Here is a 24217-nt window from a genome sequence, read left to right on the forward strand (position 1 = left end):
AAAACGCTTAGATGGTGGTTAAATGCTTAGATGGTGGTTAAATTTAGATGGTGGTTAAATTTAGATTGGAAGAAGCATTAAAAAGAACTAAGGTGGGGAATGGGGTGAAAATATTTTAAACAGATTTTAAAATGAGCGCAAGGAAGTAGAAATGAAGATCTCCAATCCTTGGTTGTCATAAAGAGGTTAAAAGACGTAAATGAAGAAAAGAAGATCGGTGATGCCAATAGTCGTTACGAGGGACTTTCGTGAGTAAACAGTCATCAGTTGGCAAATGGAAGAGAAGTGAGTGCGTGTTGTATTTAAAGTTTATCTAAAAAAAAAAGAGCATCATGGGAGTTTAGATAAACTTTAAATACAACACGCGCTCACTTCTCTTCCATTTGCTAACTGATGACTGTTTACTCACGAAAGTCCCTCGTAACGACTATTAGCATCACCGATCTTCTTTTCTTCATTTACGTCTTTTAACCTCTTTATGACAACCAAGGATTGGAGATCTTCATTTCTACTTCCTTGCGCTCATTTTAATATCTGTTTAAAATATTTTCACCCCATTCCCTGCCTTATTTCTTTTTAATGCTTCTTCCGACCTAAATTTAACCACCATCTACCAAAAAAAGTTTACTGCAGATTTATAAAAGGTGAGTACCGTTTTCTAAGCATTTGCTATTAATTTTTTAGTCATATTTATCACGGTATTATAAGGTTACTATGATTTCTCTGCAAACCTTTGAATCATCTGCAAACTAAGCTTGATTTATTTTCATTGATATCATTGATAAATACGCAAAACAACAGTTGGCCGAACACTTAACCCTTATATTTTGCATCCAATTCCGTTGTGACCACATCATATTGTCCAATAAAATTTCTCAGACAAGACATTCACTTAACAAACCAATGCTGTGTTGGAATAATTGTTGCAGTCTTGTCTAGAAGATCCCGCAATGCATCGTTAACCAGTGACTCCATTGTTTTACCCGGAACAGGTAAAACAGTGGATAAATATTATAATAAATATTAAATAAATATTATTTATTAATTTAACTACATCTGTTCTTGCAAAGGAATGGAACCACATTAGCATCAGTAGAGGCATACGATGCAAGAAAGCAAACTTATCCAGCATCAGCCAAAAAAAAAAAAAAAAAAAAAAAAAATTCGCACATTCTTTCACTCTAAAAGTTTATCCAGTTCTTGCTTGAATTTATTTAAGCTATGAACTCACACAACGATAGATGCGAATTTGTTCCAGTAATCAACTACCCTCTGGTTAAAGGCAAATTTCCGCACATCAATTCTACAACTGACTTTCTTCGATTTGAATTTATGCCCCCTCAGGTTCGTAATCTGAGCAAGAGGAAGAATCCTATCAGCACTGAGCCTGCTCAACCAAGTCAAAGCCTTATACTCCTTAATCAGATCAAAATATTATATTATGCCAGCCGAATATTTAAATTTTAATGCCGTGCTTTATGTCTTATGTCTGTTTTTTGCGAGAGTTCTATTGTCGATTTGTCTGGATGAAAACTCTCAGTTCCTGGGTCGGGGAAAACCTTGCTATCTACGTCTTAGACCGACTAACTCAGCCACGGAGCGAAAAAAGCCAATTAAAGTTCCTCGCGTCATCGACAGGATTCGAACCCGGGCCTTTTCCACCCGGTGTGGGGAGGACAGCAACGATACCACTCTGCTACCCATGCAGACCCTCAATCAGGTCATGTAGACTGTATAGTATCTTCTGTACAGTGGCTCCAGGAACATAAGTGCATCTCTGCCATGTTACTCTGTGATGATACAAAACTGTGTATCATCACAGAGTAACAGTTGTGTTTGCGTATATTATGTGCTGTTTAGTTGTTTCTGACCTCTTTGTCAACGGGCAGGCGATCTCCTGGAAAGCGTGTCCGGTACCCGTCTACACCACGAGGAGGTGGGCCACAACTACATATTTCCTTAGCCAAATGGATATAGACCATTACAATCTTTGTCTGCTCTGAAGAGGGTGAAGTCCCGCATTCACCGGAAATAGTGCTATACTAGTGGGTGCCAGTAAATCCCGTACCCACAGCTACCCAAATTAAGGTACCAGCATAGAGAAAAAATATATAAATAAAATCATAATTTAAAAAAATAAATAAAATCATAATTTAAAAAAAAATAATAAGTAAGTTAGTTAAATAAAATAAAATAAACTAAGATAAAAATTTATATATAAGCATAGGAAAATAATAATAATAAATAAAATAAAGGTCCCTAGCCTCCTTAAGCGCTGAAATTTGTAAATAGTGACATAGTGACATAGTGTTTTTTGACAAGCGGCACCGGTGCTTTCGCACAACTCCGCATTTGAATCTCTTGTGAAGTAAGACAGTACAGTACTGTCAAGGCCAGATATCATATGTTAGTGTATGTTCATGTTTGCTTAGTGCGGGTTATGTTGTTCATCTGGCCGCTTAGCCTAGGGTCTGTGGAACACCACAGACTGCTAGTTACCGTCACTGGCACTGGGAGCCGGACCAGGTATGTGGAAAGAGAACTCTGGCTGGCCGACCCTGGGGTTAGCCTGGGCTTCCCAGGGAGGGCCGAGAAAAAAAAAAAAATAAAATAATAAAATAAAATAAAAAAGAATAATAATAAAATAAAATAAAAATAAAAATAATAAATAATATAAAAAAAATAAAAATAATAATAATAAAAAAAAAAATTAATAAAAAAAAAAAATAATAATAATAAAAAAATAAATAAATAAAAAAAATAAAATAAATAAATAAAATAAAATAAATAAAAATAAAAAAAAAAATAAAAAATAAAAAAAAAAAAAATAAATAAATAAAATAAAATAAATAAAAATAAAAAAATAAATAAAAAATAAATAAAAAATAAAAAAAAATAAAAAAAATAAAAAATAAAAAAAATTTTTTTTTTTTTTTTTTCTTTTTTTTGAAATAGGAGAAGGGGTGAGAGATTGAGGAGAAGAAAGAAGGTAAGCAGAAGAGAGAGGGTGAGGTAGGGTGGGCTCCCCCCTGGGGGGAGCCCACCCTACCTCAGGAAGAAGAGAAAAGGTTGTGAGGTCAAGTGACCCACAAAGTCAGATTGCCTAATAGCATGATCCTGCATTTGAAAGTCAAATGCCAGCCCCACTCCCAGAGGAGTATTTATATGAGTTCCTGCACAAGTAGGAAAATCAGATATTGTCATACACCTTGAAGAGAAGAGGTGCCAGCAAGTGAGTGGGTCCCACAATGGGCAAGGGGCCCAGGGTCAACAATTTAATCTTCTTCATCCAAGGGTGACTTGTAGGCAATGGGCAGTGTCCCACACTGGGACTTGGATAATCTTCTCTTAGGGGATGAGAGGAGGCACATGGATTCATGAAACTCAAGGATTGCTTGGAGTTCTTGTGGCTATTGTAGAAAAGTCCTTTTTGGGTTCGTGGGTTTGTCAGATAGCTTCCTTTGTGAACGTCGAGAGATTCCTGTTAGGTCATGACAAAGATCAATATTCTGTTTGTGTTTTCTTTGATTCCATTCAGGATATGTTCTGTGAATTGAGTTTTGGGTTCATTATAAGATGGGGGTGCGTTGAACAGTTTGCTGTAGGTGAATTTGACGCATTTCAAATACAGTCTGGGCAAAAGTAGTGAAGGCTTTGTAGTTGGTTTCGTCAATTATGTAGAGGTGTTCCTGCCCACTGGGTATATTTCCAGTTTTGGTAATTAGGAGACTTCTGGGTAAATCATAAAGAGGGCAATTATACATGAGGTGAATCCAGTCTTCATTGTCACCGCATGTGCAGAGAGGAGAATCGGTGAGACCCAGGGCATGCAGCTTGGCCCGAAACGATCCATGACCAGTGAGGAAGAACGAGACGTGAAGGCCTGGTGAGTACCACGGAGGAGGTTTTGGTGCAGTTATCATAACTTGTGGAAGAAATCTTTTAGTTGTTTCACCTTTGGTTGTTTGCTCCCAAGATCTTTGCCAATGCTGGAAGAGCTTAGTGTAAATCTGTTTCATTTCGTTTTTTGGATCATTAGCTAGATCGAGTGTTATATCCAGAATGGTGGTGGCAATTCCTCTCTTTATGCGGTATGCAAGGCCGCGACGAATAACCTCCAGGTCCAGAGGAAGAGTGCCTGCTAAGACCTGCAGGGCAGGATTACTGACTGTGCGGCATGCTCTAGTCACAGTGAGTAGGATATTGCGTTGAATTGTATGTAGCTTTGCTTTATTACGTGCAATGATGGCACGAGGGAACCATATGGCTGCACCATAGCACACAGCTGGTAAGAAGATGGTTTTATAAAGTAGCATGAGAGTCCTCCTCTTCAAACCCCAGTCTGCTCTGCTAATTCTTACGATCATGGCAGTATAACGACGTATTTTATTGGAGAGGTAATTAAGATGAGGTAAGAATGTTAATCGGGAGTCAAAGGTTACTCCTAGATATTTTAGTTCTGTTTTGAGTTGCAATGTCTGCCCAGAGATTTTAATTTGGGGTGGTCTTCTTATGTCCAAGGATCCTTTGAGGAGGATTGTCTTCGTTTTTTCCCCAGAGATGACTAACTTGTGGTTGTTTGCCCAATTTTGGAGGATCGTTAAGGCAGGGGAGGCAATTTGCTCAAGCTGAGTTCTAGAATCAGCTTTGATAAGGAGGATGAGGTCATCTGCATAGGCCATGCAGTCCACAGGACCCAAATCCATAAGAAGAAATTCATCTAGTATCAAGTTCCAGAAGTAGGGCCCAAGAACCGAGCCCTGTGGACACCCTCTAACAACTGGTCGGGAGGTTTTCTGAAAATTTGTTTGAACAGTGACTGAGCGGTTGAAGAGGTAGTTCTGGAGACAGCGGTAGAGGTTGAGTGGAATATTGATTTGACGTAATCTCCTGCAATGCTGGGCCACCAGATGGAATCGAAGGCACCAGCAAAGTCAATGGAAATAGCCAGTAGATATTTTTCTGTGGTTGAGTTTGCTGTGTTGAGCAGATTGTTCATAGCATCTTCAGTGGAGCATCCTGGCTTAAAGCCATACTGCTTTGGAGAGTCTAAGTTGGCTGTCTGGTAGTAGGTGGATAATCTGGATTGAAGCAGCCGCTCCATTACCTTTCCCAAGACCGGGAGAAGAGCAATGGGGCGGTAAGATTTGGGTAGAGTAGGATCTTTATCTGGACCTTTTAGGATGAGTCGAAGCACTGCCTGTTTCCAAGAATCAGGGAAAATTCCTTTCGCAAGGCATTTGTTGAATAGTGCTAATAGGTGGTTTGGGAGATGTGTTGCTGCTTTCTTGATGACCTCAACCTCAATATTATCATGACCAGGGCATTTATTCATTTTTGTTCTGTCAAGTGCTTTGTTCATTTCCTCAGAGGTGAAAGGAGGTTCTATTTTATTGTTGGAGAAGGCCTGGTTGTCTTGTTTAATTTGCTTTTGTTCATCATTGAGGGGACTCTCATCTGTCTGAAGTAGGGCATTCAGAATATTATTCATGGATTCAGCCCATGTGTGTGTTGGATTGCCATCAGGAGTCAGGGTTGCATTTAACATCTCTCCCCTGGGCAGCTTGTTCATAACAATGCGATAAACGACCCCCCAAGGATCTGCGTTACCAGTGGTTGTCACAAGGTTCTGCCAAGACACTTTCTTTTTCTGCCGAATGAGGCTTGTGTAGTCGTTACGATATCTTCTATATCTGAAATTTGTAAAACTTAAGCCCTTCTTCGTTAGTGCACCAGTGCCGGACTAAGGTAGTTACGCGCCACGTCTGCGCGTGTAGCACAGTGGTATCGTCGCGGTCCTCCCTACACGGGTGGAAAAGGCCTGAGTTCGAATCGCGTCGACGACCCGAGGAACTTTATGGGCCTTTTTCTTTCCGTGGCAGTCGTTCTTAAAACTTTACATCCTCCCTAAAATTAGGCCTCCAGACCTCTATGCAGTACTCAAGGCATCTCCTGACCTTTGCCTTATACAAAGGGATAATCACTTCGCAATCCCTACTAGCAAAATTCCTGAATATCATTGACAAGACCCCATGACTTGCTCTATCAGCCTGTCTGCCCCGCTCAGAAAACTTCGTATTTGACTTCAAAACTACCCCCGGGTCTTTTTAATTTCCTATCACCCTGACAATAGTAACGCACAGTTAGTACAATACTCTGGTGTTACTTCTACTCATATGCAGTACTTTGCATTTGTCAATGTTAAACTTCAGTTGCCACAACACAACCCATCTGACCAACTTTTGAAGATCCTGTTGCAGTTCCGTGTTATCATTACTTTCATTTGCAACCCTGCCAACGTTCGTATCATTTGCAAACTCCGACATTAAACCTGATATACTTCATCATTATCATTGATTAATATACAAAACAACATTGGGCCCAACGTTGAACCGTGAGGAACTGCACTACTAACACTGATCCATGGAGAGTAGTGTCTATTGAGTACCACTCTCTGTCTTCTCTCACTCAACTACTGTTTTAGCCATTGTAGCAACTTGCACTTAATGTCATACCTCTCCAATTTGCACAGCAATCTTTCATGTGTAACAGTACCAATTAGCTTTCCTGAAATCCAAATAGAGGTATATGATATCTAAATTGTTTTTTTCATCCAGTTCGTTTGTGGCCACATTATAGTATTCAATGAAATTGGTCGGACAAGACTTCCCTTTAACAAACCTATGTTGTGTCTGAATTATTACTGCACTTTTGTATATATGATCTTGCAATGCTTCTTTAACCAGAATCCATTATCTTCTCCGCAACAGAAGTTGAATTAATAGGTCTGTAATTACTCGTGTACACTTTGATCTCTCTTTATGAATTGGGAATACATTTGCATATCTGCAGTCCTTGGGAACCTCTGAACTCCCTTGGATTCCCCTGAGTCCAAGGATGCGCTCATAATTATGGCTAATGTTTGCTTACTTCCTTTGCTGCCTCCTTAGTATAACTGAACATATCCTGTCCACTTCTGGTCCTTTTGTTGTGTGTTATTTCAGAAATTTCTCTTTTACTTTGCTCTCAGTTATCACAAAATCATTAAGCTTCCTGTTAGATTTTAATAAGTTTCTGTTTTTCACATCACTACCGAATTCCTCATGTGTGAATGCAGATGCAAAATACTTTTTCAGTTTGTCAGCTAACTGAGCAGGATCATTAACAGTCAAACCATCGATATCAAGTGTACCAAGCTGATTCTTCCCTTCATTCTAGAGTTTATATAAGTACAGAAGTCTTTGCCGTTTTTCTTTGCATCCTTTCCGAAAGATTTCTCGTAATCTGACTTTGCTTGCCTAACCTGCTTTGTGAGTTGCTTACAGATTAGCTTATATCCATCATAGGCTACATTGATTGCATTTCCATATGTCATCACGTTTTCCTTCGTCTGTTAAAAAAATGTACTAGTTCTTTTTCTTTTTTTAGCTCACTTATTCGAAATATCGACAATCGTTTAGCTTCATTATTCATTTGGGCGATTTATTGGCTGTTGGATTTTATATCTGTAATAACGATAAAATTATCTCATTTTCTGAACGTCTTGCTTCTTCTTCTAGAGTAGGTGGAATTTTCGTGAATAAATGGTAGTCGGAATTTGTGCTAACGATTGCTGCTTTTTATTTTATTTTTATTTTAAATTTTAGGATCGTTTTCAACTAGCAACTGAAGCAAAGATCTGCAACGATATCTTGATATCGTACGTTAGTTAAAGACAAGGTATTTGTAAGTTGTACTAGGTTGTAGTTGGGCTTAAAATTAGCAAATTTAATACGTCATTGTAAACCAGTCGTTCAGCCTTAATAATTTCAAAGATCTCGCAATAATGGCCGATGATTTGGATGTAGAAGCAATGTTAGAAGCCCCATTCAGGAAAGGGGATAAAGTAAACGAAAGAGGTAAGGGTAATTATTCGGATAAAGAAAATCAAGACAACACTATCAGCAGTTCTTCTGGTAGTAGTGGCAGCAGAAGGAGAAGGAACAGAAGCAGGGATAGGAGTCAAAGTCCAAATAGAGGAAGACGAAGTGGAAGCGGAGGTAGAAGTCAGAGTCATTCCAGTGCCAGGGAAAGGGGACGGAGGAGTCGTAGTAGGAGCCGAAGTCGTAGCAGAGATCGTCGAGGAAGACACAGTCCACCTCCTCCTGTCAGAGGAAGGGAAAGAGAGAGGGAGAGAGAAAGGAGGAGGAGCAGATCCAGGAGCCATGACCGGAGGCGATATGGGAGAGAAAAGAAAAGATTCCATTCACCTTCACCTCCAAGACGTGATAGACGACGTCGCACCAGGTCACGAAGTCCACCACCAGCAATACCCCCAACGCGAATGTCACCACCCATTTCACTGCCTGGCCGTTCTACTAGATCCCATGCTACCGATCTGACTCCAGAAGAAAGAGATCAGAGGACTGTATTTTGCATGCAACTATCACAGCAGGTTCGAGCGCACGATTTGAGGGAATTTTTTTCTTCAGTATGTGAAGTTCGTGACGTACAAATTATAATGGACGCCAAGACTAGACGTTCAAAAGGCATTGCTTATGTTGAACTAAATAGTGCTCAATCGGTTAGTTTGGCACTTGGCTTGAGTGGACAGAAGTTAAAAGGTGCACCGATAATAATTCAACCAACACAAGCAGAGAAAAATAGAGTTGCTGCAAATTCTGCAAATCTTCAGAAAGGTAATACAGGTTCTATGAAATTATATGTAGGTTCCTTGCATTTCAATGTTACTGAAGATATGCTCAAGGGAATTTTTGAACCATTTGGCAAAATTGATAAAATTGAGCTAAATAGGGATCCAACAACAGGACGGTCCCAGGGTTATGGATTTATCACATTCCATGATGCTGATGATGCAAAACAAGCTCTGGAACACATGAATGGATTTGAATTAGCAGGAAGGGCAATGAAAGTGGCTCATGTCACAGAACGAACTGATACTTCTCAAGGACCTTCATTCTTGGATAGTGATGAATTAGATCGAAGAGGTATGGATCTTGGAGCTACTGGAAGGCTGCAGTTAATGGCCAAGTTAGCTGAAGGTACTGGACTTCAGTTACCCCAAGCTGCTGTTAATGCTTTACAAAGAGCAGCTGCTGGTGGAAGCATTGCAGGACAACAAAGTGTTGTTCCTCCTATTGCAACACAGTGTTTCATGCTATCTAATATGTTTGATCCTTCTAGTGAGAACAAGCAAGACTGGGATTTAGAAATTCAGGGTGATGTCATTGAAGAATGCCGAAAACATGGAGGAGCTCTTCATGTGTTTGTTGATAAAGTGTCACCTCAAGGAAATGTATATGTTAAGTGTCCTAGTATAGCAGCAGCAGTAGCTTCAGTAAATGCCCTTCATGGGAGATGGTTTGCAGGGAGAATGATTACTGCTGCTTATGTACCTGTTGTAAACTATCACACATTTTTTCCAGATGCGGCCAATGCACGTGTATGTTTATAGACAGGACTGATCAAACAACTAGAGTTACTTTTTTATGTGTACATATGTCATCACTCTCAACTCATAAATAGCTTATAGTTTGTGGCATTTTATAATGACCATGTTTCATAAGCTTGTATTTGCAAGGTATTGTCGCTTAAATATAGTAGTGCATATATATATATATATATATATAAATGGCTGCTTCATTTAATGTTGTATTGGGTAAGTAATGATTTTGCAAATTTTGTAAACCATTTGTAATTTGTTCTGCCAGTGATGTTGATCCTAAGGTGTTGTAGCTCTTAAAAATTGAGTCATGAGGGAAAACAGTGTGCTCTTTTATTTGTAATTTTCATTTTCTCATTAATTATATATATCTGATGAGAAATTAAAAATGTGATTCTGAGATCATGTTTTTTTTTTGTTTTTTTTTTTTTAAATTAAATCTTGACATACATTTCACCTTTCCTACCTAATTTTGTTTTTTTTTTTTTATAGGGAAGGACTGGAATTTTGATTTGTCTTATTCCTATATTTTGACAGTAGTATGTTAACTTATGGCTGAATTTTGTAAGTAAATATATATTTAGTAACTGAAAAAAATTTTGGGTAGGTTATGTCTGCAACCCGTCTTAACAGTCAAAGTTATAAAATTGGGAGTTGATCAGTTAATTTGTGAATATGTCCATAATATATAAAGTTATCTTGGTTATATGATGGACTTGCTCATAAATAAACTTTATAAATATTACTTTGAATTGTTTTTCAAAGTAGCGACTAGACTGTCTGTTATTAGTTTGACTTTTAGTCATAAGGCAGGTTGAAGATTGCTGATAACCCAAAATTTCAAAATATATTAATATAAGGAGATTAAATGGGAATTCTCTCTTAAATGCAGAATTAGACATTAATACTTCTGAAATATTAACTCTTGGTATTAAAATATTTGGCTGTTATCTAGAATAGGCAGCCCATTAATAGGTTGTCTTATAACAGCATGGGCTTTTGATTTAGGGTACCCACTTGTGTACATGGGATTTAGGAAATTGGTAGGGGAGGGTTGCTTGTCCTAGAATAAACCCAAATATTTTTATTTTGTTAACGTTGCATAGGGTTTGTAACAGTAATTTTGAATTCGTGAGTGTAATAGTTATGGGAGTTTATTCTTTAACCTTCAGTCAAACGGGGAAAAAATTAATGTTTATATGATTTCTTTATTTTCATGTGTTGTGTACATAACTTGTTTTCAGGTGCCCCTTTTTTGACTCAGTGCAGTGCTGTTGCCTTCTAGATAAATGAAATCTGTGGTGCAAGTTTCAGAAATCTGCAATTATGTTTGTTTTTACTTGGGAAAGATGCATGTTAGGCTGTTTTTTTTTTTTTTTAAGATCAATCTTATTTGTACATTTATGTTATTAACAGCGCCTGTTCAAATCATCTGTTATAATAAAATTTCAGAAAGCTAGTTTTTCAAAATATTTGAGTTTTCACTTGATGGGGGTGTGTAATACACAGAGTTGGCAAACCTGCGGTAAGAGTCAGCTGGCAGTTGGATATATTCTTTTGTCTGTTTTCATTGGCTTGTTTGATTCCTGAATGGTTAAACGGCTCAGTTTTCATTGGTGTCCCTGTCCGTTGTTTACCTTACTACATATATTAGATAAAATCCTTCACAAAAACTTAATAAAAAAGTTTTTATAAAATTATTAAAAAATGAAATAGATACTGATTTGTTTCTAGAAGAGACTGTGTTGTTTATTGAAAGGCTGGTAACCATACTGAAACAGATTACACATAAAAAAATACAAAATTACATGAACAGATTGCACACAAAGGATGCATAAATTTTTAATTGTCAAAATTGCACACAAAAAAGACATGATCTAACTGCATATGAAATGTATTACAACAAATTATGCACAAAAAAAAAAAAAAAGACAGAACCAGGTAAATAAATAATAAGTACAAATTGTACAGGACATCTCTTCACAATTTGCCTCATCAAATTACAGATGGCCAGCTTGCGTGTACCTTTTCCTCCCCAAAAATTCAATATCATGTCCACAGGCATACCATTTCTTCTTTTGTGAGATTTCAAACTCTTCCAAAAATTTTCTGTGATTGATGGTTGCTCCTTTGATGGGATTCATGAAATTCAGGCTGTGGTTCACTGTTTTGTGGGCAGATTGTTTTTTTGGTAAATCGTTTTATACTTTCCTTTTATTTGATATTATTGAGTCTTGCACAGTTACTGTGTTAACAGTTGGAAGTAGCATTTCTGCTTCCCTCTTTTCCATGAAGCAAGCATAGCCAACCTTTTTCAACTATATTATTGTCACCAAATAGCTATATTTGGGATATACTTCTGCTCAATCTGCACTGTTCATCAATTTTAATGGTATGTGACCTGGTTCTCCCAATACAGTGGATACTTGAAGCAGTTTCCAGGAGCAGATGTCATGAAAAAAAACTGAAGACAGCCTTATTGCATGTGACAACAAATTTAAATGTTCCTGCATCACTGTTAGTGTGGTTTGGATGGCCCAATAGAACAATAAATAAACATTTTCTTTGCAGGAATTCCTCCCTCCGCACCAATTAACCCCTTTAAAACTGATTGGGTACATTAGTGTTGCCAGCTCAAATAAACCTGGAAAGGTTTTCTAATCTGTTGAGCTGTGTGTGTGTACAGTTAATTACATAGACCACACATCACTTGTGATTTCATTATCTTTTGGTCACGTAAAAACGACGACAACACTCCTTCCTGGATTAAGCAAAAATTTCTCTAATTTGAAGAGATTCAATATCAAAACATAGAAAGGAAACAAAGGCAAACCTAAGCATGGAAAGAGGAAAATCACACTGAAAGATGAAAAGGCAAATGAAGCTGTTATTGACTCTTGCTGACTTATTGGCAGTTGTATGGTGAGGGAGACCAATTAAAATGGCATGTTTTACTGGAAAAAAAATGGACCAATGAAAATAGTTTCAGTTGACCACTTGATAGGTTAACAAAATTGAACAATAGTAATACATCTGACTGCCTGGTGACGATTATAGTAGGTTTACTTGTAGATTTATATATGAAATACACCAAAAGTTTTCTTATTTCATAATCTAAAAACAAAATTGTGTATATTCGTTCAGTTTAAGTTTGTTTTGAGAATTTTCAAAGGGGCCAATCTCATATGAGTTATTAAACTATTGATTTAATCCTTATTTGTGCCTATAAAAACCTTTGTGTTAAGACCTTTGTTTATTTTTTGTGATATACACAAGTGATCAGGTGCTGTTAGCAAGATATTTAGAAACCATTGAACACATACAGATTTTAAAGCAGTTTTTTTTTATTGTATAGGAAATTTCATATGTGCATGTATATACACAAATCAAAAAGAAAACCAATCATTGACATAAATTGGGGCAGAACTAAAGGAACTATGTAGTTGTGGTTGGCTCTAAAAACTTTTCGGGATCAGTGAGATATGCCAAAAATGTTGATCCAACTTCACAAGTAATGGTGAACATCGGTAACCAATATAGATTTCTGTGTGTGTGTGTGTGTGTGTGTGTGTGTGTGTGTGTGTGTGTGTGTGTGTGTGTGTGTGTGTGTGTGTGTGTGTGTGTATATATATAGAGAGAGAGAGCGAGAGCAAGCAAGCAGCTCCGTTTTATAGGGGAGGGGAGTACACAGTTTGTATTGGCCCAGTTGTAATGGAATTTGGGTTGACTCAACAAAATTTTTCTAGAAAGTTGTTGCTTAATAGCAAGTCAAATAACACTCTGGGTGTACTTTTAGTGCTAATTCTAAAAATCCAAACCTTTTTTACCTAACATGTACAGATCTTTTATAAATAATTGTTTTCTTACATGCACATTTCTTTTATACATAATATGCATACTACATTCTTTGTGACTGACAGGTATGAATGTGCCTAGATCTGTTTAGACATATTGAGATATCTGCAAGTCAGGTAGCCCTATAAACCTACAAAGTGTTTCTTCCGCATTCAGTTGTTTTCGGGTGCAGTTGTGATTACTTGTATCTTCTTCAAATGTGATTTTCATATTCTGTGTCTTAGACAATGGCAACTTGTGGTTGTATGAACAATCCAAATATATTTTTCTCCATTTGTGTATTTCGGAATTAAATTAGGCAACCAAGATGTCAGTTGGGCCTCAAAGTATGCCATACATGTATGGAGGACTTACGATTGTGGAAATGTAAAAAGGAACCCTTGACATTTGCTGTTATGATGGTGTGGAGGGACTAAGGATCGTGTTAATGACTGCTATGTTTGGTCTGTAAATGTAGCAGGTTATACTTTAAAGAGAAATATAGAGCATTATGTACCCATATCATCACTTCAGCTGTAAGGCCAGTACCCCATGGACCTGGACTACTGGTACCACCTCCACCAGTTGTTTTTGAACATATTAGATTCTGAATCTGATATTTGTGATCTACAGGGTGATATAAAGTGTTGTGATGAAGAAATTCAGAACTCTAGATCACAGCTGTTTATACAAAATGAACTCAACAATCTCATGAGCTATTTAAATCTACCCAAAGGATCTGCAGAGCTTTTAGGGTCAGGACTGAAATCCAAGAATCTGCTGATCCCAGAACAGACTTTTTATGACATAATTATATTGGAAAAGAATTGGTTTCCCGTTTTTCTGAAGCAAGCTGAATGATACATTGCAGTGACATTCCTGCAGTTATGAACTTTTTGGAATTTTTTGTATATTGAAGAAAAGCCTCAAAGGTGTTCTTCATAATGGAAACAAGTATGCAACCATTCTTCTAGCCCATTTAGCACACTTAAAAAGAAAAATGAAAATGTTAAGCTTCTTTTTGAAAAAAAATTCACTGCAAGGATCATTGTTGGCTAGTGTGTGGAGAGTTTAAAGTTATTGGTTTGCTACTTGGCCAGCAACTTGATTACACATCATCTAGACAAGACTGCAGCAATAATTCAGACACAGCATGGGTTTGTTAAGGGAAAGTCTTGTCTGACAAATTTGATAGAATATTATGATGTGGTTACAAAGGAACTGGATGCAAAAAATAATTTTGATATCATATATTTGGATTTCAGGAAAGCTTTTGACACTGTTGCGCATGGAAGACTATTGTACAAATTGGAGTAGAATGGTATTAAGGGTAAGTTGCTACAATGGATAAAAGGATGGTTAAGTGGGAGAAGACAGAGGGTGGTGATCAATGGGTGCTTCTCTTCGTGGACTAATGTTACTAATGTTATTAGTGGAGTCCCACAGGGTTCGGTGTTGGGTCCTCTGTTGTATATCAGGCTTAGTGTCGAAGTTTGCAGATGATACAAAGGTTGGCAGGGTTTTTAATGGCAGTGTGCTACTGCAACAGGATCTAGATAATTTGGGCAGATGGGCTAAGAAGTGGCAACTGAAGTCTTGTCTGACAAATTTGATAGGATATTATGATGTGGTTACAAAGGAACTGAATGCAAAAAATAATTTTGATATCATATATTTGGATTTGGATAACCTTGACAAATGCAAAGTATTGCATATGGGTAGAAGTAACCCGAGAGAAAAGTACCAATTGTGTGGTACTACACTTAAGGTGGTAGAAAATGAAAAAGACCTGAGAGTAATTGTGCAGTCAGATATGCAGTTTTCTGTGCAATGCAGACAAGCTGCCAGGGCAGGTCATGGGGTTTTGTCAGTGATATATAGGAATTTTGCTAGCAGGGAAAAGAAGGTGATTGTCCCTCTGCATAAGGCAATGGTCAGGCCATGCCTTGAGTACTGCGTACAGGTCTGGAGGCCTCATTTTAGGAAGGATGTAGATTTGCTTGAGCGTGTACAGAGAAGGGCAACAAGATTGTTGAGGGGAATGAAGGGATCCTCTTACCAAGAGAGGCTTAAGTTCTGCAAATTGCAGTGGCTGGAGACTAGGCACCTGCGTGGTGATCTGATTCAGGTATATAAGGCCTTGAATGGGTTGAGCATGCTGAATTCTAATGGGATCCTTCCACTTGTTCTGATTACAAACCTAAGGGGGCATAAATTCAAATTAAGAAAAGACAGATGTAGAATAGATGTGCGGAAATTTGCCTTTAGCCAGCGGGTGGTTAATTGCTGGAACAAACTTCCATCTGTTGTGGAAGTTGATAGGTTAAATAAATTTAAGGAGGAACTGGACAGGCATTTGGAGGGAATGGTGTGATTTTTTTTTTTTTTTTTTTTTTGGCTTATGCTGCATAAGCTCATACACTTGCTTTCTTGCATCACATGCCACTACTACTATAACACAAAAATGCCTTGCTTTCTTTGCAAGTTGAGAAAGAAGTGAATATTGGGGAAAGGAAAGGAAAGGAAAGTGTGACCAACAAGTAGATCAAAACAAAGTACTGTTACCTCCTGTGCATATAAAGCTAGTTTTAATGAAACATTTCATCCAAGCTTTGAGTAAGGAAGGAAATTGTCTCAAGTATTTTTGCACTTAGATTTCCCATTGCTTATACTGTATATAAAAAATGAAAGAAGGAATTTTTGTTGGATCTGAAATCTGCAAGCAGCTGCTATATAAAGAATCTGTGAAAAGTGAAAAAGACTCTGGACTGTCTTTAAAAATGTAGTATGCAATTTTTTGGGAAACAAAACACCTGGATTATTGTGAGTGATATGCTGAAGAAGTTCATAAAACTAGGCTACAATATGACTGTTAAGGTATATTTCTTCCACTCTCATTTCAACTATTTCTTGTAAAATTTAGGTAGTTTAAGTGATCAGCAGGAAATGGAAAATGTACCAATGGAAATGGATTGTTGATATGAAGGCAAACTACTGCTGGATGCTAAAATGAGGAACAGCCACCAAACCAGCTGCTTGAGGAAGTCAGAAAGCATAAGGTTTCACCCAGTCTGTATCCAGCTATGTTTGATAAGAATATGCATCCTTTGATATTTCTGTTTTTGCATAATTTTATTGGAATAAAAATAATGCAATTGTAAAAAAATTGTGATGTGATGGAGTAGGTTTCAAGTAACTTGAAATTACATTAAAAATGTAGTTGAGATTATTTATCACTAGCAAAAAATCAGAAAATTCTTAAAATGCAGACTGGTTTGATATGAAAATTTGTCTACTGGGAGTCAAGTTGTTACATGCATGTGAACAGACATGAACAAACAAGAGGCACTTCATGTATACGTGAATGCACCTAAAAATAATTGTAGGGATATTGTTAAAACCTTTGTGGGAAAATGCTAATTATAAGACTGGATTATATTGTTTGGGTAAGAGAATTAATGAATGATATCAGAGAATTAATAAATGCCTTGAAAACAGTATAATAATAAGACTTTCTGGAAGAGTATTTATTATGAGGCTGTTGTATTGTTTTCTGCATAGTATTACGCTGAAAGTAGTGCTGGCTTGATGCTGTTTTTGGTGTATATTTTAATTTTCCGAGAAGCTTTTGGGACTTATACAATTATATAGATTTATATACAATTATATATACATTTCCATCATCCAGGGGTTGTGTGTGTGTGTGTGTATCATGGTGGCTCCAAGGCAATATCCCATCTCCACCTTTGTTCTCTGTGTTGGTGTAGAAACTCCAGGCCACTTTGCCACCAGGGAGCAATGAACACCTGGGCAGCTGCCACTTGGTGCCTGTCCCCAGGCAAGATGAAATCGGCCTGGGACAGCTTTTAGGACAGAATGCGATTCTGTATCTCCTTCAGTTTATTGGGAACTGTGCAGTAGACACCAACACTGGCCAATTGTTTCAAATAATAAGGGCAGCCGCAGATACAAACATTGTGTTGAGTGAGCCTCTGGAGGCTGTGTGTGTTGTGAGTGTTAGTTAGTTATATTCTGGACAGTCAATACGAACTACTGCAAAAGAGTATGAAAACAGGAATAGTATTTAAAAAATGCCAAGCTACTTAGGTGAATTTGAGGAGAAAGCTGTGTTAATATGTATTAATGTCGTCCTTCATTTAGTGGAAATGAGATGTGTGAAGAAAATATGTTCGATAATTTTTTCTTATTCTGTACTCAAAACTTACAAAAAATAAGTAAAAGCAATACAAATAAAATCTATTTATTTATGTCAATTTCATTTCAAGCATACATGGTGGTTAAAACATTCAGTGACACTAAATTAACCCTTTTATACCAACAGACAATGGAGAATGTATGAGTAAGATTGTTCCAAACTTCACAGTAAATTCCTTGAGTGATTTTAAGCACTCAAAAAAAAAAAAAAAAAAATCATATCAACATGGGTCTGATTTTAAATGGCTGTGGAGTTTTGAATGGTTAAAAATAATGGAAAATTAATAAAAGTAAGACCCAATACCTAGTATAAATAAACATTTACTAGGTATATTATGTGCTAATTTTATTTGCTGTTTTGATGATTTTTTTTTACTATTTGAAATTCCATAGCCATTTTTAAAATTCAAACAGCATAGCTCTATAACTGTCCAGAATTAGACTTACGTTGATAATTTTTCTTTTAATCTGCATATTTTTTTTTCAAGCAAAAAAAAAAAAAAAAAAAAATTTTGCTACTATGTAGTGCATCAATCTCATATGCATCTTTTTCCTTTTTTTTTTTTTTTTTTAGCTTAAAATCATTCAAGGAATCAACCGATCCCTGAAATTTGGCAGATTCCTCCTGTTACACCTTGGACTGGTGTAATATAAAATTTATATGCCACTGAGGTCATAAGAGATCCATATATGTTTTTTTTATATGTGTGGTAAATAGAATATTGAAATTTTCTTATTGGTTCATTGTATAGGCCTTCTCTATTCATTTACTAATACATTTATTTAATAACATTACAGATTATTTAATATTTACTTACATTTTCTTGGAAATAGTAGTTTTTGATGCAATATATGTACCTGGTAATACTTACTACAAAGATAGTGGGAATACATCAGCTTGTATTACAATGAGGGCTTCATTGTAATCTTCTTTTCAGTGTTACTGAGGAATTTAAAATCATAGAATTTTAAAAATAGTATTTAATTATAAACAGACCATCCAGCATGATCTTACAAGTTTGATGGCTATATATCCTTATATAAATTTTATATAGTAATATTAATAGTAGTAATGACAAATTATGCAAGAAAGAAAGCAACCTTATATAGCATCAGCTGAAAAAAAAAAAAAAAGTTTACCCATCCATACCCTCCAGTAATTTGTCTAGTTCTCCCTTAATTTATTTAACCTATTCACTTCCACAACAACAGTGGAAGAATACCATTTACATTCAGATTACTCAATCCATTCAAGGCTTTAAATGCCTCAATCAGATCTCCCGTCAGGTGCCTAGTCTCAAGACACTGCAATTTGCAAACTGAAGCCTTTCTAGGGAAGAGCACCCTTTTGTACCCTTCACCAATCTGGTTGCCCTTCTGTGTACCTGTATGCATCCATCAGATCTACATCCTTCCTAAAGACTATTGACCAGTATACAATACTCAAGACGCCCTAACCATGGCCTTGTACAAAGGATAACCACCACCTTATCCCTGTTAGCAAAGTTTCTGTATATCATTGACAAAATCCCATGAGCTGCCCTTGTAGCATGTCTGCACTGCTTAGAGAATTTCATGTCTGATTGCACAATTACTCCCAGGTCTTTTTCATTCTCCACTACCCTGATTGTAGTACTACACAGTTACTCTGGGGTTACTGCTACCCATTTGCAGTACTTTGCATTTGTCAATGTTCAACTGCCATTTCTCAGCCCATCGACCCCAATTTTCCTAGATCTTGTTGCATTGGGTTACCTTGATGACTGTCAGTAACCACCCTGCCAACTTAGACATTAAGCCTGATATATTTTCATTGTTATCATTGATAAATATTAAAAACAACAGTGGACCCAGCACTGAACCCTTGGGAACTCCAGTAATAACATTAGTCCAAGAAGAGCAGTGCCCATTGATAAATTCTTCCACTTAATCAGTCCTTTATCCACAGCAGTAACTTGCCCTTAATGCTGCTGCTTCAGTTTGTACAGCAGTATTTTATGTGCAGGAGCATCAAAAGCTTTCCTGAAATCTGAGTATATGATGTAAAAATTTTTTTGCATTCAGTTCCTTGGTCACTGCATCATAGTAACCTAACAGATAGTTTAGACAAGACTGTCCCTTGACAAATCCATGCTGTAATTGCATGCCTTCTCCCGCATTACTTCTTTAACCAGTGATTCCATTCTTTTCCTTGGAACAGACATTAAGCTAACTGGTCTGTAATTACTTGTGTCACCTTTTGATCCCTGTTTATTAACTGGGGATATATTTGCACTTCTCCAGTCCATAGGGATCTCCCCTGAATTCAAGAATGCTCTCATAATTATGGCTAAGGATATGCTTATCTCCTTTGCTGCCTTCCTTAATATAATTGGATAGATTCCATCTGTCATAGGTGCTTTTTATATGTCTATCCTCACAATTTCTCCTCTACTTTCCTTTTAGTTATCACAAAGTCATTTAGTTCCTCATTAGAGTTTGATAAACTTCTGGCATCCCGTTCCCTAAAGCAGCATTTCTCAACTAGTGTTCCGTGAGACGTGAGCAAGTGTTCTGCGAAAAATCGTAATTAATAATTAAAAAATAAATAAATAAATTTTGAATATTTGTGGCGTACACCACTTATTGTATCATTATAACAATTTTTTTTTTCCGTTATTAATATACTGGCATAGACCACGGAACACTATTTTGGCGGGCTTTGCATAGAGAAATATGCGTAGAAGTAATGACACCTACGAAAAGGTAGCAGTTTAGTGATCTAGTATGGCAAGTATGCCATACTTATGCGATTTAGTCTGGAGTACACGGGTTGAAGGAGAGGAGGAAGTGAACCGATATTATAACTAAACTCACTTCCTTGTATAAATTTTTTTTATAATTATTAGTATTTCGAAATATTATTATTAAATTAAATTACCATGGATTTGTGGTTGAAAAAAAGGAACTTTAAAACAAGAAGCAAAGTACTTATAGTAGTGCAACTGTGGTCGATGAAAACAGTATTGTCATACTTCAAAGCGAGGATGAAAAATACAGCATTTTGTTCCCCAGAAATCCGAAGTGAAAAAATAGGAACCAACTAATGAAAGACCAGAACGAAAGTATGATGACAGTTACTTGAATTTCGGCTTTACACGTTTTGGAAATAAAGATGCTCCTGATGCACAGTGTGCCATATGTCTGCAACGTGAGCAGGTTAGTCAACAGTTAACCTATAGTCAAGTGTCCAACTGTGATTCAATCCTTCCTTCTACTGTTAATATAAGCATAGAAGTCTTTGCTGTTTTTCTTTGCTAGAGACTACTTATAATCTGCTTTTTGTGACTTGATTACAGACTAATTTATATCTTCCATAGGCTTCTGTATCACCTGATAAATTATATGCATCCCATGTAGCTTTTCTTCTCTGTCACTTGTCTCAGTAGTTCATCTGACATCCATTTAGGTCTTAGCCTTGAACAGTATTTCTTCATTTCTATGAAAAGCTTAGTAGCTTCTTTGATTTCTTCCCTGAATATTTCCTCTTTAGAATTTGCTGTTGGTAACATCATCAGTTGGTCCCACTACACAATTTAAAAACTGTCTGAGACTTCTGTAGTCACCCTTATGAAAGCAAAATCCTTTCCCTTTACCCTTGATAGTAGTTGGGTCTTTAATTATATTCCCATTAGCACACTATGATCTCTGCCGCACAGTGGGTCTTTTACCTGCAGATTTTTAATGCATGAAGAATCACTGATAACCAGATCAAGATTGTTATTGCCTCCTCTTGTTGCCTCTAACATGCTTCTGTAGAAAACAGTCATCCATGATATATCAGCATAATATAAATTTAACAAGCAAGGCAAAGATTTCACCTTGTCACACAGCAACTAAAGGAGAATTTCTGCATAATGCTGTTCTTAAAGTGTGGTTGTTTTTTGTGCTTTTTTTTTTTTTTTCAAGTATACTGTTTTTTACTCTTCCCATGTGGTGACTGACTTATTTGGAATTAATGGTAAAATACTACAGTGGATAAAGGGATGTTTAAGCAGTAGGAGACAGATAGTGGTTATAAGTAGTCACTTCTTTTCATGGACCAAGATCACAAGTCTGGTTCTTATGAGGATTAGTGTAGGGTTCTTCAGCCTTCCTAATATTTATTAATCATATTTATTTAGTTATTTTAACTTTAAATTGGTTTGCTGATGATAGAGGCTAGTTAATCACAGTACAAGTACCTCCCATATAACATGGTACTTCTACAACACAGTTTCGCTCTAACACGATTGATAAATTGCGGCAATCCTTGTACAACACACAGCACTATGACACAATTTTGCTCTAACATGGTTAGAAAATTGGGGAAAACTTGGCATAACATGATATTTTTGAGCTTTTTTGCTGGGGAAATCCTGCTATGTTGAATGTAATTTTTCGACATTTCCATTCTTTTTTTTGAATCCCTGCTGTTGACTCGCTAGCTGTTATGCAAAAAAAAAAAAAAAAAAAAAAATATTGGGAAATTCTCTTCATATTTTATTTTGTTGGGAAATCCCCATGTTAGGTTCTATGCTATCGAACTAGTGCTTGTTTGAGACCACAAAAAATTAACTTCAAAGCATGAAGTTCGTAACTTTTAAGGTTTTTGTAAGGTTATTTTAGCCTTTATTTGATCATTTATAAATTTTTTCGGGTATGTATTACTAAACTTTGTTCTTAAGAACTGTATTGGAATAATTTCTTTTGTTGTGAATCTAATTCCAGCCCTAAGTTATGCCTAAGGAAAGTAAAAAAGCACCCCTCAAAAGACATTTTGTTGGGGAAATGTATGGCCAGAATTAGCTATTTAGGAAATATGGTCGAATCGGCAGAAAACGGAATCAATGTGATATTAGAACTTGCTAAGTCAGTAGGAGAGGAAGGTTTTGATGATAAGACTACTGAAGACGTTCACAAATTACTGGTAGAAAAAGAGGCTGGCAAAGCGGTTTAGTGGAAATGGCATCGGATGTAAACCAAATCAATTAAAAGGATGATAGCGCAGATCAAAGTTCCAACTTTCACACTAAAAAGCATATGGGAAGGCAGAACGCAGATCCTTTGTCTGAAAGGAGCACAAAGTTCAAAAGGGAGCTTCGAACATGCTTAGCTCCATACCAAAAAATTTACAAAGATCTATCAAGCAAAGGCAAACAAACCGAGATTGCTGAGTTTTTAAAGAGAGCAGAAGATACACGATATATAGATGCTGCAGAAGAAAGTTCAGAAGGTGAAAATATTCTGCAACAGAGAAAACATTTTAATTTAATTGTGCTTAGCAGCAATGACAAGGAAGAAAATTAAATGAAAGTATATTATCTGACATATATGTATCATAGTTTGTAAGACATTTGTTCAGTTATTACTTTTTTTAACAAAAAGTAATTTTCCGATTTATAAAAATGTGTATTTTGTTAGCTTTTGGAACGTAACCCCCCCCTTTTTTTTTTGTACTGGTTCTTAGTCCTGTATAACATGGTTTCGCACTACATGAGATTTTGTAGGAACCTAACCACCGTGTTATATGAGGGTTACCTGTAATCAGGGTGTGCCGCTTCAGCAAGCTCTAGATAAACTGTTAGGATAGGTTCAAAAACAGTAATTGAGATATAATGCAATGTAAGTGCAATGTACTGCATTTATTGATTCATCAGTGTAAAGATAGTCAATAATGACAAAGTCCTGAAAGTATTTGTATAGTTTGGCTCTAAGAAGTGCAGACTGCCTGTACTGCTTAGAGCTTCGTGCAAATTTCACTAATTTGTGAAAAGTTCACAAATTTCTGTCAGTGATATTAATTTTGCCAGCAGAGACAAAGGTAATCATTTTTTATAAAACAGTGGTTAGGACTCATCTCAAATAGTGTACCTCGTTTTAGGGAGTGTGTAGAATTTATCGATTCATCAGTGTAAAGATAGTCAATAATGACAAAGACCTGGAAGTATTTGTATAGTTTAGCTCTAAGCAGTGCAGACTGCCTGCACTGCTTAGAACTAAATAGTTGAGTTGAAAACACTTCACCTGTGTATAGTTTCATTAAAATCTATTTGTTGTTAATAGTTTACAAAAGGGTACTAGGGCTCTGTGAATTGCTGTTTGGAAACCTAATTGAGGTTTTAAATGGGTGGATTAAACAAAATGGCATTTTTACTATTTCTCAGACAACAGTACACACAAGGAAGCATTAGCATTAGTAGAGGCATTTGATGCAAGAAAGCAAGCTTATGCAGCATCAGCCAAAAAAAAAAAAAAAAAAACCACTTCCACTTCACCCCTCTGTTCGTTCAAAATACCTGTCCAGCTGAGCCTTAAACTTATTTAGGCTATCAACCTCCACCACAAGGGATGGAAGTCTGTTCCACCAACCAACCACCCGCTGGCTAAAGGCAAATTTCCGCACGTCTATCCTACATCTGTCTTTCCTCAATTTGAATTTATGCCCTTTCAGGTGATTTTTCTGAGCTAGAGGAAGAATCCCATCAGCATTGAGCATGCCTAAACCATTCAAGGCTTTATACACCTCTATCAGATCACCTCGCTGGTGCCTAGTCTCCAGACACTGTAATTTGCAAAACTTAAGCCTTTCTTTGTAAGAGCACCCCTTTGTTCCATTCACTAATCTTGTTGCCCTTCTCTGTACTCGTTCCAGCAGCTCTACATCCTTCTTGAAATGAGGCCTCCAGACCTGTATACAGTACTCTA

At 36.7% G+C, this 24217-nt stretch overlaps 1 long non-coding RNA gene and 1 pseudogene across 2 annotated transcripts in view; both read left to right on the top strand.

Moving 5' to 3' along the window:
• Positions 1-7587: 7587 nt before the first annotated feature.
• Positions 7588-24217, top strand: part of LOC150084322 (uncharacterized) — a 29334-nt gene continuing 12704 nt past the window's right edge. For both annotated transcript variants that reach the window (XR_016547100.1, XR_016547099.1), the window contains exons 1-2: positions 7588-7719; positions 9935-10006. This is a non-coding gene — a long non-coding RNA (uncharacterized LOC150084322). The remainder of the gene's footprint in view (positions 7720-9934; positions 10007-24217) is intronic.
• Positions 7699-9515, top strand: LOC150084323 (RNA-binding protein 39 pseudogene; annotated as a pseudogene).

This window comes from Mastigoproctus giganteus, chromosome 6 (assembly GCF_048544385.1).
Source record: "Mastigoproctus giganteus isolate SK-2022 chromosome 6, ASM4854438v1, whole genome shotgun sequence".
Classification (NCBI taxonomy): Eukaryota; Metazoa; Arthropoda; class Arachnida; order Uropygi; family Thelyphonidae; genus Mastigoproctus; species Mastigoproctus giganteus.